The sequence below is a fragment of the Pogona vitticeps genome, chromosome 2 (genome assembly GCF_051106095.1).
Source record: "Pogona vitticeps strain Pit_001003342236 chromosome 2, PviZW2.1, whole genome shotgun sequence".
Lineage (NCBI taxonomy): Eukaryota > Metazoa > Chordata > Lepidosauria > Squamata > Agamidae > Pogona > Pogona vitticeps.
The window spans coordinates 157,387,598-157,403,213 of record NC_135784.1 but is presented as its reverse complement, the minus strand read 5'-3'; the positions used below and the strand labels follow the sequence as shown (position 1 = coordinate 157,403,213).

The following is a 15,616-nucleotide window of genomic DNA, read 5'->3' as shown; positions in this document are numbered from 1 at the left end:
CCTGATATTCAGCTGAAATCTGGCTGCATATCAGGGAATTACGGGTTTGACTAGCACAATGGGGCTTTCTCCCCTTCTCCTCTGCAGTTCTTCATGTCACCTGAAAGCCTGCTCCAGAGAATTTTGCCCAGTCTTTCAGATCAGGGTTTTGAGAGTACAGGGAGGAGGAAATCATTGCCCCACTTTGACTGATGCAATGGCACTCCTGGATCTTGTCCACTGATATCAACAAGGAGAAGAGAGTCAGGTCAAGGAAGTTTGGTGCCTGAAGTGGAATAGTTAATAGCCCCACATCCTGTGCAAATTATGATTCATATTAACTCTAAACTAGCCGAGCTATTCTGGTACATGTGACAAAAAAAATCCCAGAATGAAGTGGAATACGTAGAATGATAGCAAAATAAATGGGTAATAATTTGCTCACTTTTGTTGAGAACATCAATTATGATGTAATTAAAATCTGTCACCCAAGGTGAGCTCAAGAGTAGGGCTGGCCCTGACTGAAGAATAGAAGAGGCAACAACCAGGGAAGTGAGAATGTGTGGAGAAAAATACTTGGCTACAAAAAACCCCTCACAACATTTCGCTCCTGCCAACGGTGGCAGGAAGAATATGTCAGGCTGACTAACCTATAGTTTGAAGACAATTAGTTCCTGAGAGAAACTCCCTATCAGCTTTCCCCAAACTAGCTCCTTCTATTTATATGAAACTACAACTCCCATAATCTCAACTTTCTTTGGCTGTGCTTACTGGATTGATGGGGCCTGTAGTGCAAAACATGTGGAGGTCCTCAGGTTCAAAAAGGCTGGATTCTCTCCTTGAGGTCTTGAGGAGGTACGACAAATGTCTTCATGGCCTTAACAACCATACCTGATTTATTATCTAAAGGGCAATCAAACTCATGTCAGACCTGGCACAAAACCACTTCCTTTTAGAAACAAAGAGTCCTCACTGGTTTTGCGATGCCTTCGTATACAAGGATTTTTATTTTATTTTAAAGACGGCTGCCCTGAAAAAGCTGAGAGTCACCAAACTTTTTTAGCTTACAGCAGGCCTTTTCCTGTTTTGAGCACTAAAAATATTCCAGGGTAATTGCCTTTCGGTCTGCAGCCTGCTCCACCGTGAGGTAATGTTCTCTTTTCTGTGTTAAACACAACAATCCAAACAGAGATAAAGCTAATCACATCCACTGGCCTTGCCAAGATAAACAGGCAGACCCTTCCTTCTCACTTCAGTACCAAGAGAAGGCATGCTGCTTGCCCATGTAGGCAAGGAAATTCTTGAGTGGCGTTCCCATGGGGTGTGTGCGTGCCCTCCGGAAAGCCTGAGGAAGAGACCCGGATGCTCCAAAGGCTCAAGAGGGCACAGCCTGCTGAGAGCAAGGTGGCAAACAACGTTGTGGAATGTGTGAAGAAGTACTTCCTTTCCTCTCACCAGATTTTATTCCTCTTCAGTTTCATCAAATGACTCCAAATTCTAAAATAAACCGGGTGGGGAATTCCCTTCCTGGTCCTCTTTATCACAATATGCATACTTTCACAAAGCTTTATCTTCCCCTTTTCAGTCATCTTTCCCCTCAAAATTTTAAGCCCCAAATACTTTAGCATTGCTCTAGCCAGCTTGCTGCCATTACCACCATGATTTGGTTGTCCATTTTTGCACTTTCTCCTAATATTGTAATAGTATCTCCTTTTTCAGATGGAGTAACCACAGCTATGCGTAGTACTTGAAATACAGCTGCACCATAGATTTGCATTTCAGTATTCCAATGCCGGCCATGAAAGCCTTTTCATTGCATATAAGCCATGAAAGCTGTGGACAGAAGGAGGAAGTCTTTTAAAAAGCTGCCACCGTCAAATAACATTATTGCATGGGAAGATTTTCAGTAACCAAAGACTTCTTCATTCTGTCCCCTAGCTCCCAAGACTTCCATAGGATGAATGGAATTACACAAAGTTGGAAAAGCTGCTGGACCATAGTACAGTACTCATTTCTTCAAGATTGTAGAGCCCTAGATCTCAGACTAGGGCTATCCCCTAGGACATTTAATTTGTTCCAAGATGTGTGAAAGTCTGGACAAGATGTGTGTAGCTGTTTCTGAAAACATTACAGTATATGCATACTTATATATCCCCCCCACCAGCAAGTACAAACACTGTCACAAATTGCTTTGAGAAGAAGGTGGCAAGGAGGTGTCCCTAATAAATAGTTTCTGACCAAAACCAGTTAGGGAAGTATAGTGAACAATTTCCATTCAAAGACTCCCCCCTCCCCAAGCATGTAAGGCTATTATGTCTGGAGTTTATAATTACTTGACTGCACTGTTATCTCATTAGTGCATGTATGAAACTAGTATCCCCTTTTCCCTCCTTTATAGATGAGTTTAGATTTAAGGTATTATGTATGTTGCATGGATGTATGCCTAAATTAAATAATTAATATATCCTGGTGAACAATAGCATCATACTGTACTCGTTGGCATTTCCACAGGATTAATAGGATGAGCAGAGGATGTGCCTTTCCTCTGCTGCAGGATGTTTCCAAGAAGCTTCACCTGTTTTACTTTTAATGGATTATCAAACCTGACAATTAAAATTTCAGGTGTATTAAAACCAGGGCTGTTGCTGTTCACTGGTCAACCCCATCCACATAACCTATCTCCATAGGGTTGCTGCAAAGACAAAAATAGATAAATCCTTCATGTGTTTTACTACTCTTCTTGGAGGAACAGAAACAATGAAGAACGAAAGAAAGATCAATAGACTGATTTGATTTAAATCATCTTTATTTTCATTTTTTTTTATTTTGCACTTTCACACTGTTCGGCACAGGTAGCAATCGCCAGCATTGACTGTTCCAAGATAATTAGTGGCAATGAAGGCACAGTCCTAGATTTCCACGTGTGCATCTTTATTTCATGTGGAACTGAGCACCCATATAAGTTTCGCTAAGTGTGGTTCCCTGGTCTGACCCCACAGTCCTATCAATTAGTCAGTAGAACTGACCAGCTGTGTGGGAGTAGGGACTTGAGCATAATCCCTCCCACATTCTTTCACCGTCCAATAGCTGACCAGAAGACTTTCTATATCCCTTTTGGGATGGAGGCCAGTATCTAAAGCAGTGGTCCCCAACCTTGGGTCTCCAGATGTTCTTGGACTTCAGCTCCCAGAAATCCTGGGCAAAAGAGGTGGTGGTGTAGGCTTCTGGGAGTTGTAGTCCAAGAACATCTGGAGGCCCAAGGTTGGGGACCACTGGTCTAAAGGATTTGCTAAGACACATCTGAAGTGCTGATTCTTCTAACATCCGAATGTCAACAGGTGTAACATTTTTCTGAATGTGCTTTGTGTAGACAGTCACACCCCAGAATACAGCTATGTTCCAGTGACAGAAGACAAATTTGTTTGCTTTCCATTTTAATATGAGCGCTCCTAAACTGCTCTTCTTCAGCTAACAGAGAAACCAGAATTCAGTAAATGCTTCAGTTTCTACACCTTTACAAATTTTGCACTGCATTTCTCCAATTAAAAAATGTGTAGAAAAGGGCAAATATCAGGGGGAACTGCTTGCCTAAAATGTGCAGATTTCGGTATCAGAACTGACGAACGTATGCAAATTTCTGTGTGGAGCTTAAAAACAAATTGCAGACTGAGATGGAACCAGGATAGAATAAACTCTGGTTCTCGGTAATACATACGTCATAAAAAGTGAAACAGACGGATCCCCCCCTATGTGTTTGCCTGTGTCCATTGATCTGTATCTTGGCCATCTCAGCAACAGAAACCCTAAAACTGTCAAAAGGAAATGTGTCAGATAATGGCCAATGAAATGGCAAATGATCCCAAATGCTATAGATTAAGGCAATTCTAGCAGTACAAGCTCTGTGATACGGTGAAAAATTGCACTGGAATCACAAATTGAATGTCAAGAAGCACTTCTTGGGATGGCAGCCCTGTGGACCAACAGAAAGATTAAAATAGATTAGATGCGAGAATGATCTGAACACATTTGTCAAGATTTCTCCTGATATTCCAATTAACTGAACCCAAGATGCTTCCAGCACCTCACAGGTAAGGCCGTGGACAACAAGGACAACTATGAGAAGTGCGGTTTGATACAGAATTTTAGGATTCTAAAAAACCCAAGTTTCAAGCCTCCTAAGATTCCAATGATGACCGCAATGAGATAGTCAGTCTATCTGGAGAAATCTCTGCAACTGAATGCAATATCCAATAGTTAAAGACAGGATTCAACACTGTCATGACCTGCCCCCCGGCCCCCGGCCCACCTAAAAGGAAACGGAAAATGAAGTGTGCATATGCAAATTTATTTCAGGCTTGTGCAATAAACAATATGGTTTAATCCAGCTTTCCTTGGCATTGTGTTAGAACTTCCTTGACAGAATCTCCCTTTCCTTTAAAAAGAGCCTCATTCATACATAGAGCACTTCTCGTGTTAGGAGCCATCCAAGTTAAACCAATCTAGAGGTATCCATGGAATCCCTGACATACACACAGGACTGGATAGAACCAGTTCAGAACAACCCTGCAGCACTTTCTCCAGTGTAGATGTGAATGAAGTGGACCCCAGTTCTCCAAGGGAGCCCCATGGATGCATCAAAACCTTGTGTGGGTGGGATTATTTTTTTTAGCAAAGCACATGGGAAACTTAAGGCTTGTTAAGAAAAGGGATAACGCAACAGAGTTGCATACTGTACTCTTCAGGAACCTGTCTTGGTTAAAGCATATCATAATAACAGCTCAGTGGATTAGGTTGGGAGTTCGATTCCCCAGTGGGCCTCCTTGACAGATGATCCATAGGGTCCCTCTTCCAGCTCTGCAACTCTAAGATGATGATGAGCAAGCAAAATAAAATAACATTCCAGCCCTGATCAATGATATTACTGCAGGTTGGCTTCAATCAAAGAAGATAAAGAGGAAGACCAGGGTAGTACAGTATATTGAAACAGAAATCACTGCAGTTTCTTCACTCCAGTGTGAAACTGGTTTCTCCCAGCTTTGCATCTCCATCTTAAAACCCCTTGATATAAAGGCAATCTCCAAAGCCTCTTCTTTGCTGAGAAGGGATGAGTTACACCTTTTTTGGAGACGGACCCATTGAACAATCTGTGGCCATCTGGAGCAAGCCCTGCTTTTTCAGAAATTAATACTCACCTCTGAATGCCTTTTTTTTGCTGGTGACCATAGATGAACATTGCAAGAACAATAAGGATTTTTAGGGGCATTATGACTGGGTTAGTAAAACACAGCTGCCCCTGAAAGTCCCTCATTTTTCTTGCTGCCTCTCTGTGCCTTCTGTCATGTCTCTAGACGTGAAGAGAATGGAAAGATTTTGCTCTGTTTTGCAAACACCGGTGGGATGGGTGTGTTTAGAATGAGAAAATATGGCCCTTTCAGAAGCATGCCATTAGAGGACTGCAAGGAGCTGCAACATAGAAAACTGGGCAGAAAGCTTTTTCTTTTTCTTTGCCTCTTGACCAAGCTTATTTCAAGTGCTACTAGAGATCCATATGTGTCATCTTCTCATCTCCTCGAGTGTGGAAACAAAGATAGAACTGGGGAACATTGCACTTGGCAACAGGGATAGGTAACTATGATGTCTTGGATAAAAATTCCCATCATTTTTAATTTTTAAGATCAGATTTCAGAATCTAATTGTAAAAAACAAAATGAAAAGTGTGGAGGGGAGAAAGAAAAAAGAAAAAGGGGTAAATGCATCAATATAAGCTGAACCATACAGTATGTTCAAAGAAATTTACTTGTTTGAGTTTGACACAGTTCTGTATAGAAGATACATTACAATCATCAATGAATTAAAGAAGACATGGTGATGATTACTTGCTTTTCCAACTTTAAAGGGTAGTTCTTTCAGTTACACCAAAGGCAGACAGGATCCAACCACAATTATCATCCATTAGGTTCCAGTTCAAAGAAATACCATGGTATATTATGAAGAACAAAAGTTTTTTTCTCATAAAAATTAATGTCTGAAATCCTGTTGCTTAGCATAATAAATTCCATAAAAGTAGGTCCACTGAATCAGTGAAAATTTTGTGAGTCAGCTCCTGCATCAATTCCATTGGGTCTGCTTGTGCTTAAGTTACAACCTACTTTAGCAGAGTCAGTCACAACTAAAGTAGGCCCATTTGAATCAATGGAATTTATGGAAGAGGTGGCTCACCAAATCTCCTCTGTTTAAGGGGACCTATAATAGTACCTAAGCAACAGGATTTTCACCAACACATGGTACGATCCAGCCACAAAAGAATTATTGTGTCAGAACACACATAATGTACGACAAGGACGTTTTTCCTTGTATTAACTCACCAGCATTTAATCAAGATGGCCACGGCCTTTTTGTAAAGATATAACAGTCATGCTTCAGGCAAATCCAATATGTCTGAAGCATTAATTTTTGCTGACAAACACAATTTGTAGCTCAGGAGACACTGGAGTTTGAGCATGACACCGTCTTCTCTTATTTTCTATTAGTTCACTTGCACCGGAAAAAAAAAAACACCTAACTCTTCATTCCACTCAGTTCTAACTTCACTGAGATCAAATATCATGCTTTCCAACAAACACTTTATCATCGGCACATGTTGGTTTCAATATCTCTTACGATTCAGTTAATACATCCAACACAGCAGGAGTGGCAGAAGCACTCAAAGCTGATAGCTGTGGATGGGCACAAAAAACTGACATAGCTATAACTTATGAGTCTTGGCGCAGAACACCAGAAAGTCAGTGATAAATCCTACAATCAGACCTTTTCTAACATAAAAAATTATTGCTTTGCAGTGTTTAAAGTGGGACTTCCCCAAAGAGTTAATTTAGCATGAGCATGTAGAACAAATATTAATTTGATCAATTTGACATTTTTATGTCTGATTCCTGAGGGACCCTACAGGGGAGGTTTCAAGAGGTGGACATCACCTCCCCAGGATGCACCATCTGAGACTGACCCTCAAGGAAGGTCTAGAACTACTGAAGAATGGGATGCCTAAATTCCAAGTTCTAAATTCCATAGCCATCTCAGAAGGATACTGTGGTCGACAATATCAAAGACAGACAGATAGATAAAAATGTTACTTAATATTAGGAATGTGAGTAAAAGGGGGACTTACAGCTTTTCTCTGACATCATCAAAGATAGCTACTTAGTTATAACAGCCAGCTCCCATGGCACAAAAATCAGTTCAACAAAACTGTGCAACAGCTAAATAAAACGGTGTCCATGGCTCATGTTTGCAAAACAATGTGAGTTTCTTGGGGGTGGGGAGGGGGGGACAAAACCACAGTCCAGCAGCCTGTGTGCAAGATGAACCTAGACTGATTTGCATGGACTGAGAAAGTAGCCCAACCTATAAGCCAACCTCACCAGGGTACTATATCGGATTATACTACTACAGCAATGGCTTGCAAGTTGAAGACGTTTGGCCTTTTTATAGGAAACATTTGTATTTCCTGGAGATGCCATGGTCATGCTTTTTCTGCGGTCAGCATTAGCAGCTATGGCTTGCAGTGGTTTGGAGAGGAAGTATTTTGCTCTGACCAACTTGCTAATGGCACTGTGTTTAGCAATATAAACAGCAGCAGATATCTGCTTACTCTTACCAGGCTTCCTTGCCCAAATTCTAGAGCAGGCTTGTCCAACCTGCGGCCTAAGGGCCGCATGCAGCCCAGGTCAGCTCGTAATGCGGCCCAGTGCAATTTTTTATTTTAAAAGAAATTCCAAATGTTCAAGTTACACTGCCGCCGCTTGCGGCCGGAATGTGGCCGGGGCATGTCACAACAGTAGAGGGGGAGAGAGGGAAGGAAGGAAGGAGTGGGAGGGGAGGGGACAGGGGGGCTGTGTGACTGCATTGTGCCATCCCCGTCAATAGGTGGACCCCCTCCCGGCCCCATAAAGCCACCAGAGTCGAAGCTGGCAGCCTCTGCTGTCTGAGATTGCAGCTGCCGGTAAGTGCGCTTGGAGCAGGGCTGTGGAGGACGGCTAGGGCTGCCCCCCCAAACCAAATGTATGTGCGGCCCAAACCAAATTTTCATCTTCTAATGTAGCCCAGGGAAGGTGAAAGGTTGGACACCCCTGTTCTAGAGGGCACTCCAGGGAGAAAGGAAGGGGGTGGACACGAGCTCTCTGCCTATTATCCCTGCTGCCAGACGAAGCAGCACAGGAGACCAATTGCCAGAGAGGTGGGATGAGCCCTTCCCTGCTCAGACCGGGATCCTCGGTGGCTTTTTTTAAAGAAGAGGGAAGGGGAGATGGAGAGAAAACAAGCAGCAGTTCTTCTCATGAAATCTATGACCTCTCAAAAGCCCGCCTCCCTTTGGTCACCTGTAAGTATGGGTGGCAAATCTGGGGGGGCAACTTTGGCTCAGTGTTAGAATCTGGATGCATATCCCTTTTCCATACTTTTCTCCTTGATAGGAACTGAAAGGCCTCTCACATTCTGACCTCAGAACTGATTTTAAAAATGTCTTTGTACTGCTAAGGAGGGAGAGGGACACTTATGGATTTTCTGCTGGTTGTGCCAAAATAGCTTGGCTGGATCAATCAATTGATAAAACACAATAAAATATACATTAAAAGCAATGAAACTATAATTGTAATTAAAAAGTACCACCTACTTTGACCGAGCTACAAGAGAATGACTGCTAGATAGCACAGTGGCTTAAGGAGAGTTTGGGAGTTCAATTCCCCACTTGTGCCTCTTTGATAGCAGCTGGTCTCAACAATCTATAGGGTCGCTTTTAACTCTGCAGTTCTGAGATTGTTTTTATTAGTTGATCTCAGTCAACAAAATGTCTTGGGCCAGTCTTGCTAAAATGTATATGATAAACTGAGTAATGTTCTTCTATCTGGGGTGCAGCCTTATTTTTATTCAATGGCCAATTACACCCTTTTTTGCAATTTTGCTACTTTCTTATGTGTTTTAATGCATTACATAAGTTATGGATTGTTGTGAGACCCGGGGCGAGAGGGAAGATGCTCTTGCCAGAATGCCGTCCTTTGTGTCAAAAACAGAAAGGGAGGCACAAACCTTGCCGATACCCGAGCCTAGAAGAACCGAACAGCGGGGTACTGATACCAGGGACTTAGAGAATTGTGCAGGTTAATGGTAGCAGTTCAAACCCCGGACAAATTGGCAGGAATCGGGAGGAAAAAAGGGTGGAGATTGAGGCGGTGATAGCTGATATAAAAGGGAGAGACGATCTGATGGGGGGGGGTTGGGAGATGGTATGGGTACAAGACCCATGGACAAGAAAGTCGGAAAGGCTGCGAGTGCCAAGAGGCAGACTACCGCCACCGAAAGGGAACCCCACAAAGGCCCTCTTACTGGGGTGAGACTGAGGCTCAGGAGTGGCAGAGGAAGTTAAGGGAAGAAAAGGAGGTAGTAGAAAGGGAAGAGAGAAAACAACTGGCATGGCGAGTGGAGGAGGCGAAGAGAAGTTATCGGATGGACCCTGGTCCCACTTCTACCATTGGATGGGCTGACCCGACCAAGGATGAGACTACCCCCATCCTGGATGGAGAAGCCGGAGAGGTCCTGAGAGAAGAAGGGGTAGCAGGTTGGCTGGGCCCCTGGAACAATAATGACACAAACCCATTTTTGAGAGACGCCTGGGCACCCCTGTCTGACCCGCTGGCGACAGGCGACAAGTTGTGGAATAATTGTTTAGACAATAATTTTTTATTGAATACGCCAATAAACCTTTCTCCTGGTTCAAAGTTAAAAGAGACTCGTGATTTTATTGTGGAGACCGATGTTCCGAAAATTGAACCTTCACAGTTGTCCCCAAATAAATGTGATGTTTATCTCCTAAAATTTCCTGGTTGGTTCACAACCAGGAAACTCTCTATAGCTAGCTCTTAGCAAATTTCACAACATGATTTATGGCTTTTAAAGTGATAGCAACATTTATTTATTTATTTATTTATTTATTTATTTATTTATTTATTTATTTATTTATTTATTTATTTATTTATTTATTTATTTATTTATTTATTTATTTATTTATTTATATGCTGCCCACACTACCTGAAGGTCATTGCAACTTGTCTGAATCCCACCCACAGAATTCATAGGAAAAAAGCCACTTTAGTTTTCAATGAGAGACCTGTCTCAATGTCCTGCTGTGGTGACATAACACAGAGCCTTCTCTATGGTAGGACCCAGAGTTTGAATCCCTCTTCCTCAAGAACTAGATGTACTAATATTTCATCTCCAAGCTGTTTACTTGGGCATTTTCGTCCAATTGGCGTCTGCTGCAACAAACCTCTCAGTTGACTTGTTAGCTGCTTTATCAAATATTATCTTGGTTGCCAAATCCTACTGAGTTTTTACACTACTGTAGTAAAGAGCCTTGTGGCGCAGTGGTTAAAACGCTGTACTGCAGCTAAAACTGTGCTCACGACCTGGGGTTCAAATCCCAGGTAGCCGGCTCAAGGTTGACTCAGCCTTCCATCCTTCCGAGGTCGGTAAAATGAGTACCCAGCTTGCCGGGGGGGGCAATGTGTAGCCTGTATAATTAAAATTGTAAACCGCCCAGAGAGTGCTTATAGCGCTATGGGGCGGTATATAAGTATAAAATAAATAAAATAAATAAATAATTGGCATAAATCTCATTGGCAAGTTGCATTAGCATGAAGTATTTGCTCTTCTGTCTCCTGAGCCACACAACTTAACTTATACAAGAATGAACACCTATAGCTATAAGCCGCCCAGAGAACTTTGGGTAGTGTGGGCAGCATATAAGTTAAATAAATAAAATACAAGTAATAAATAAATAAATATACTAACTTCATAACTTGTGGACAAGAAAGCTATGTACTCCCTGCAAGAGACGGCTCATAGATGACTACACTTTGTTTTATTTTCTCTTCTTCTATTAGCTGTGCTGGGAGCTTCTTTTCATGGAACCCTGGCATATGAGCTTCTAAATAAATTGACAGACAACAGAGATACTTTCAGAAACCAGTGAGGTGGTGATGGAGATTTATTTGCAGACACTTTCATAGGCAGGTGAACTAAAAATACTTCCAGTGAAAATAAGGGATATAAATTGTGGTACCTGTGGGCTGCATGTGGCTCTCTGTCCACACTGAGTTCCCATTGACAGTAAACAGACAAACAAACAAAGACTCAAATGGAAAATCATGACTCTAGGAGCCTCCGAAAGGTTCTCCATTTTAAGCCTATGGCAGGCACCTGTTTTCAGGCCAAAAATAAATAAATCAACATTTATTTATTATCTGTGCACCATTATTGTTTTGCTGTGTCCATCACTGCCTTGACATTGGGAAGGAAGTACTAGAAGCAGAATAAATTATTAAATAAAATAAAATCCTTCCGGAGTCAGGTTTCTTCACTATTGGAAGCCGTCGCTTCCACTCTCCCTCCTTTGCCCAGCATGACTCCTTGCAATGTTTGGTCTTCAGAATGTTTGGTTCTCAGTTCAGCAGCTCAATTCTATTTTGTAAAACACCGCACACTTTAATTGCACAGCATGAAGACATGGCTAACCTCAGCTAACCATCATTTAATGCGAGCAAATGCCTGGGTCAGTGGAGTGCCAATACAGCACCACTGGGACGTCTCCAGCTTTTGGCTCTCCTGCTATTTGGATGACAGCTCCCGCAGCACCCTTCCCTTGGGTGTGGTGGGTTAGGCTGGGGCCCCCAAACATGTGAAACGCTATAGTTTCCCCACCCTCACAATGCAGCATACACACCTTTTTACTCCCATATTGTTTCTTGGATCCACTCCTTGGAAACAACCACAAGCTTTCCTCCTACCACGATAACCACCATTACTCCCCACATATCCTATTTCTAGGAAAGAGAAAACATGTCAAGGCGTAACACAATATGCGTCTATCCACCCTAATTAAAGGATTCATAAAGAGTGACTAGAAACGAAACTTTGGACTTGGTTCAGATGTCATGATCCCAGTTCGGCGGATCTTGGTTTACTGAACTGGAGAAGGAGCCACATGCCTGCTGCCTTTTCCATCTTTCCCTTTAAGAGTGCAGTTGACCTTAAAAACAAGATGTGTGCTTCCTACAGGCCTTGTTTTAAGGTAACCAACCTCTTTGTGTGAAATATTTCTCCATCCATTCAATGCACACCATTGAAATCATCACACCTTTTCAGTACAACCCAGGACATGAATATCGAGGCACCCAAGAAGACGACCACGTGTCCTGCCTTACATCGCACAAAGAGGAGCCCTGTCTGAAGAGGAAGAACTGGACAGAAGGAAGAGCAGAAATGGGGCTTGAAATGGCACACCAACAACAGACTGAGCTTACCACCCAGTTACCATCAGTTCACCTTATCAGAGCCTTCCTTACCAGCATATACTGGACTCCTATATAAAAGACAGCAGTTGCTTGAGATCCAACGGGAGGTTAGCAAAACAAAGAAAAACCAAACATAAGTGTGTGGGGGGAAACCTCTGCTAGTTTGATTATGGTTGATTTAATTGTTGAGCAAGCCACGGCATGAGAGAGTATATGCAAGCATTCCACTGCACAGTGCAAACACTCACCCAATGAGAAACTACTGTACGCTGAACCCCACACGTGCACTAACTTTAGAAATTCATTTCTGTTAGTATAAGGATGGTGCATAACATTAGGCATTATCGCATTGAGTTGTGCCATTTTGGAAGAACGACCGCAGAAGCATTCCTCCTAGCTGCAACAGACTTCCCTTTGTATGTTGGTCTTGCTCTGGTTGCAAGAAAGCCAGGCCTGAGTCATGAGTTGTATGATCAGGGCTGCAACTGCAACCTGCAAGGGTAGAGGAACGCTCACACAGTTGCCCTTCTGATCCAGATAAGACAGTGGCCATCACTGTTCAGAGCTGCTGCCTTCAATGTCAGAATGGCCCCAGTGATATCTAGCCCTGGTTAAGACCGGAACAAGAGGAAGAATCTCTACAAACCTTGCACTAGGCTAATGGCACTGTTGGATTCAAGTAATTATCTCTGTGATTTCTAAATTAGCACATGCATCTCCTACATATACTGTATATATGTTCTCTTTTTGCCCTCTTTTATGGATGACATATTTCTTCTCCCCCCCCTCTTTTTTTTAAATGTGGAAATGATCCACCCTAGGTAAGAATCTTTAAAAACTGGAACTAGCGATTACTGCCTTATTCTAAATGTAGACTTATGCTCCTACCTGTCTTCTAGCATTGACAAAATAAACATATAAAATGCCTATTCCACCCCATATATTTTTTTTCTTAAACAAAAGATTCGAAAATTCTTTTGCTTTTCCAAATATGAATAATATTCTAACTCATGATGAATGTTTGCCAGTTGTTGTTGTTGTTTTGGAATGAGGTGGTCATAACTTAGCAGAGAATTCTAAATATGGACTTTACTCCTTCATATGTCTAGTAAAATGATGACACCTGCTCTTTTAGTTTTGGCCCCTTTCCTAAATTTTTTTTTTTTAAATTAAAATCTTGTGCTGAATTGGCCTCCTTTCACTCCCTTGGGATACTCATTTGATGTTGCTGGTTAATCCTGCCGTGAAAAAGTATGTGGAATAGGATATCATAGCCCAAGTAGGCAGGGGCCCTCTCAGCTATATATGGGATATTGGGATTTCATGTGTGCCTAAATTTTCCTTTCCATTGGGGTTAGATTAATTTATACTTGGATGTCTTCAGATAGGCTCGTGTGTAGGCTCCACATGAGGTCAAGGACCCAATCAAAAATGGGTTCCTGTTCGTGTGGAGAGGTGACACACAAATAGGGGAGAAAGTGACAATGGAGAGAGGAGAGCCTAAGCACTCCTCTCTAAGGAGCGTTACTGCGAACTAGGTCAGTGATGACTGAAGTGATTAGGGTTTATGTGGACCTGGTATAAGTCACCTCGTTTCCTGTGCTCATGACAGAGTAAAATTCTCTCTGCTGCACCCAGATACCCAGTTTGCATTGGCAAGTTTTGCACAGTCAAGGGACGTAAATCTGCTTCTTGATCCTTGCAGAACTACCTCTCTGTCTTTTGAAAGGTGATTTTTCGCGCTAGAACAAGTTGAGCTTAAAACTGAGCACAAATTTCTCCTGTCTGGAGTGCTACTGAAATAGTCATTAAGTTGCCTGAAAATCTGAAGCCTTTAAGAAGTCATGTCAATGCTGATCCTTATCATTTTAAAAGTAGAGAGACAGACTCCTCATGGGAGCCACTACCCTTGTAGATAATGACTTGGGTCTAGAATTAGTCACTCTTAGAGTATACTTATTTAAATCAGTGAGATTTCTATTATGTTATTTTCTCTCTCTTTTTGTTTCTATTCTGTCCTTTCTTGATGACCTTAAGGCAGCATATGTGGCTCTCATTCCTCTGCATTATATAACAATAGAATATAAATAATCTTAGAACTGCAGAGCTGGAACGGACCCTATGGATCAACAAGTCCAGCCCCTGCCAAGGAGGCCCAGCGGGGAATCGAACTCCCAAACCAGATACCTAAACCACTAAGCTATCTGGCAGTTCATTGAGCTATCCGGTAACTGAAACTACATGCTGAAACCTCCCAACTCCATTATTCCATAATTCTGTGGTTCTACTAAATTCTAATAAAACATAGGAATCAATCTCATCCAAGTGTGTCTGCCTTGAATTTTACACATTAGGACACAATTTGAACGTGGACGTGGGGGTGAGGGTGTCAGAAATGTGCCAGGCGTAACAAGTGTGACCCTGAATTTCATGTGCTGTTCTGGTGCATGCAACTTTCAAAACAAACAAACAAACAAACAAACCCTCAACTGATCTCATGGATTTGTCCCAGAGAAGAATGGCTAGCTACCTTGTGACCAGAGATTTTGACTCTAAGCTATTTGACTGAATAGTCAGGAAATGGTGTGTGTGTGCGTGAGTGTCTGCAGAGAAATAATTCATGCATGAGGCTGCTCAGAATTCTTACATATTTTCAGACAGGCATTGGAAAAGCTTGCTTTCTAAAATCAGTAGCTATGGTATTTATCCTCTGGAAGAGCACACTATCTTTTATGAATAGAGCCTTGTCTCATATTTATACTTGAAAAACATGATTCGGCTGATCATCGTCTCAAGAACTATACTGTACATCTCCAAGGAAACATGAAAACAGCATTCAGCCCAAATAAGAGCATAACTGAAGTCTGCAGCATCAGCCACACCTTGTGGAAACATGGAGAGAAACAGAATTATACCAGATGTGTGGCAAAAACGACCAGGCCAAAAACCCAGTCCTTGTCTTGAACCATAGCAAGGACTTCTATTTGGACTGGAGAGGGGAAGGATTGTGGGGGTTTTTTCCTCCTTCCCCACCCCTTCATATTAAATATTAGAGACCTTATTGTGGGTTAGTGAACAAGCAGGGTTGTCAACTGCTCTAAAGTGGGATAAGTGACAGGGCTGGTCCAAGACACTATGCTGCCTGAGGCAGACCAAAAATGCCTGCCACCAGCCAAGGTACATAGCATCCAGTTACATTCAACTCTGAGGCGCTGTTTCCCATAATGCTGCATATATTATTTTAGGATGCATCTGTGCTCTTCTTTCACAGCTATGTTCTCTATGTGCTAATC

General features: G+C 42.2%; 1 long non-coding RNA gene across 2 annotated transcripts in view; it reads right to left on the bottom strand.

Annotated features, from left to right (window-relative positions):
- Nucleotides 1–2,767: 2,767 nt before the first annotated feature.
- The window catches only part of LOC140704626 (uncharacterized), a 51,229-nt gene continuing 38,380 nt past the window's right edge, over nucleotides 2,768–15,616 (bottom strand). The window contains exon 2 of one of the 2 annotated variants that reach the window (XR_012083941.2): nucleotides 2,768–3,949. This is a non-coding gene — a long non-coding RNA (uncharacterized LOC140704626). The other variant, XR_013541559.1, reaches the window with a different exon arrangement.